The following is a 3,963-nucleotide window of genomic DNA, read 5'->3' as shown; positions in this document are numbered from 1 at the left end:
AATTAATGAAACACAACCACACAACTAAACACTATGCACAGAACGTAAACAATCCGCCATTTATATGACCAGAGACGTCACAACCAATAGGATTGAGTTGTGGAGATTCATGAATAATTTTAATTTTAGATGAATTTGTTTATTCAATATGTAACAAAATAGCAATATATAGATAGTATAAACTCATGCCATCTTTCATATATACAGGGTGTCGCAATAAGCATGGTAAACGGCTGTATCTTGGAAAGTATGTGTTGTAGAGTGATCGGAAAAAAAATTGATAACAAACTTGAAGAAAATAATTTGCTGGAAATTATTTTGAAATTTCTCAGATGACCACTAGATGGCGTAATTGCAAACGGTATTTTAAAAAGTCGATTTTATACAGAAATTGTCCCTATAAGTGTACATAAACATCTAGTAAGTTTAGTCAAAAGATCATAAAAAACGCTACTACTTTCCTTATGAATTTTTTTCGTAACTTGTCAAATAAAGCGTGGGGGGAGAGTCAAACCGCCTAAGTCAAAGGAACCTGTAACTCTTAAACAATTTCAAAGTTATTACTATCAATTGAAAGAGCAAGAAGAACTCTACAATATGTGATTTTAAAGCAATCTTAATCATTTTCGAAAAATCCGCTGTTCGAAAAAAATTATTTGTTTTCATTTTGCACAAAAATTTCAAATACTTCCATCAAGTTATTTTACACGCATTCCAAAGCACAGTAAAAAAATTAACTAAACCGCAAAAACCGCATCTTAAAATAATTTCTGAAATCGATTTAATACTTGAAAGTAATAAAGGTTGCCTAATTCAAATAATTAAAGTAGGCTTTGGAAGAAAAAATGTTGTTTTATTTTTCCCACTATTTTCAAACCTACTAGATGTCACTTATAGAGACAATTAATTTCCAGCAAATTCTTTTCGTCAAGTTTGTTATCAAATTTTTTTCCGATCACTCTACAACATATACTTTCCATGATTCAGCCGCTTACCATCCTTACCGCAACACCCTATATATATTACCATAGATTAATGTTCAGTTTGTAGAAATTTTTGATACAATGAAAACGCCCTATTGCAAAGTGGGCCAAAACACAAAACCCAGAAACAAAGCTGGCAAGCCTCCAAAACGCTGGTATGAAAGCTGGACATCGGGATCACAGGAAGGCTGATGACAGAATTGACAGGACTTTGTCCTTTAACTACCGATGGTGGCGCAGCGAAACGTCAAATTACTCGTTATGGAATGACAGTTGAGATTTGTCAGACTTGTTTATTTATTGGAGTTGATAACATTTATAACATAAACCAATACCTACACACTTTTCGAAAGGTTTCTATTTCTCTAAGCTTGCAAAAGTTGATTAGAACAAAAGAAAACCAATCACAATCAGACGGAAACACCAATGTGACACCAATGTCAACGAAACAACTGTCACAATAACTACTTAACTTGTAATTATAATTTTAGCCATCAGGGGTCTGGACTTTTGATCTCGCGAATGGAAAAACAAAAAAAACCTATTTACACAATACAAAAACCACCTCAACTAACAATGGTTATTTAAATTTGCTTGACTCTTAATTAAACCTGGTATATGACCAATACAAACGAAACATTTAGTTGAAAAGTTATTGTTTCGATGCCTACTCTAATTAACAAAACCCATTTTAACCAAAGCTGAAAAGTGCACCGATGCATAACAAGCGTGTTGATTATGTTCGTTCTGTTGAACATCGACAATCTAAAAAATGTTAAACATATTAAAGGAAAGTTTTACAAATTTGGGGAATTTCATTGCGAGACATCTAATAGCGAACATTTTTAACTACCGTCTGGTGTTGTATGCGATCACGTGACTACTTTGGGACAATTTATCTATAGCCATCAGTTTTTATCGAATGTCCAAAATATCTAACACCCAAACCTTTCTTCAGTAATTACTTCGAGTTGCACTTTTACTCGTTTATATTTAAGCCTGTCGCGTTGAAAATAATAAACAGACGACAATTTGGGAGCAACAAAATTGCAATAAACACGCATCGTGCCCGATTAATTCGGATCTGTGTCGAAATCAATATAGACACTAGTCCGTTCAATGGATATAATAATTATTATTACACAATTTCGGTGGATAACCAACAGCGCGACGCATTAACACGTAATAAACAATTAAAAGATGCATTTTCGATTTACCGGGCGACATGCATAAGCAATTTTAGCATTATTTATTCAGCTTTCTGGGCTTAAATAAATGAGCATCAAAACTTAATACGTTTTGATGAAATGAAGAAGTATTAGATATGAAGGAATTTTGAATATTAATCGCAAGGACCCGGACCGAAACGAAATAACTGTTCCGTTCCGGTTTCGGTCCAAGGCCAAATTTAAAATTTCGGTTTCGTTACGGTTCCGGTTTAGAAAATAATTTCCAATTCGGTTCCGTTCCGGTTCCGTTTTTTTTTCGATTTATTTCGGTTCCAAAATCTATATATAACAACGAACGAGGACAAAGATACTCTAATTAGGAATCTCACTATCTTTTTCCTGGCTTGTTGTATTATACAAGATAAAAGATGCGTAAACTATCCACTGCTTCATATGATACTTCGGCTGGTTGTATGGTAGGGGGTAGGAATGTAGGACGACTAGCAACCCCACACAAGAATTGAAATTCAGGTAACATTAAATGGAACAACAATGCAATAAAGACTCCCATACAAAAATTAATTTAATCGTATTTTTGAAAAGTAATTTGTCACTAAATTTTCTGACTTTAGCGCTTTTCTCTTCCTTCCGTTTTCACTCAAGTTCACAACTTCGTCAATTCCTCTTCTTTCACTCTTATTTCCATTTAAACGCTGTCCTTCTTGGTTCATGTCTTCACCATTTTTTGAGGAGTTGCTTTTGTCCAACATTTCAGTTTCAAATGTTTCTTTGTCGGTGATTGAAAAACTAAAATAATTCAACTTAAAAAAGAATTTTAAAAATAGTGTATAAACGTACGGTGTTTGTTCTTTTCGATTGAAAAGTCGATTGGTTCTCACAAATAATAGTTCCTCTAAAATGTTTTCTTTAATGTTTGACCTCGAATGCGGCAACAAAAATTTGAGTCCTGAGAATAACCTCCCAACACTAACTTGATATACTTGAGCAAAGATGTATAACTCGGGATTAAGTTCTTTCTTTTTCTTCCAGCAATCAAAAATCGTTTCATTTTGCCGTAAGCATATGCGGCTTTGTTCCACTTTATAGGAATTTAAAATATTTACAATTTTGCTAAGAGCTACAAATGAACCTTGTGAAGAAAATTCGTGCTGATTAATTCCTTTTAAAAATTGTTGCTGTGAAGCTTTATGTCTCAAAAAGACTTCCATTTCATCGCTTGATGAATTAGATAATTCAGTTTCCATATCGTGTTGGTCAGAGTCATATTTAGAATTAGAAGAATTGCACTCTTTTAAGTATATCAGTCCAGTCCATAAAGACTTTAAATGTGCTTTTGCTCTTTCAACTTGATTGTCATCTAAAATTACCTTATACCGAGGATCCAAAAATATCCCAGCAAGGTTTTTTTTTCATTTGCTTGTAAAATGTACAGTAATTTCTTTCAAACGTTACTAGCAGAACCGAAAAAACACCGAAAAAACCGAAATAAAATATTTCGGTTCCGATTCAGCACCTAACAGTGTGTTAATATCAAATATGGGTTCCGTTACGGTTCCGGTCCAAGACAAACGGTTCCGTTCCAGTTTTGGGTCCATATCGGTTCCGGTCCGGGTCCTGATTAACCGTATGAATTCACTGCTCAATTTCGGAGGTGCAAAATGATCGCTAGCTTTTTCTACTCGAGTAATACTTCAAAATGTTGTTCCTTTTGTGTGATAGGTCGTTTCTAGAAGTATTTCTTCAGCTTTATTTGAATTTTACTTTTCTGTTACCACCGTGTTATGGGTCTG

The 3,963-nt window shown here is 34.0% G+C and overlaps 1 protein-coding gene across 1 annotated transcript in view; it reads left to right on the top strand.

The window, feature by feature from the left end:
- Positions 1-3,963, top strand: part of LOC125505136 — a 16,855-nt gene that overhangs the window by 521 nt on the left and 12,371 nt on the right. The window lies entirely within an intron of this gene.

The sequence above is a fragment of the Dendroctonus ponderosae genome, unplaced genomic scaffold, assembly GCF_020466585.1.
Source record: "Dendroctonus ponderosae isolate FM_Combo_2020 unplaced genomic scaffold, Dpon_F_20191213v2 Dpon_F_20191213_7, whole genome shotgun sequence".
Lineage (NCBI taxonomy): Eukaryota > Metazoa > Arthropoda > Insecta > Coleoptera > Curculionidae > Dendroctonus > Dendroctonus ponderosae.
This window is presented reverse-complemented; position numbering and strand designations above follow the sequence as displayed.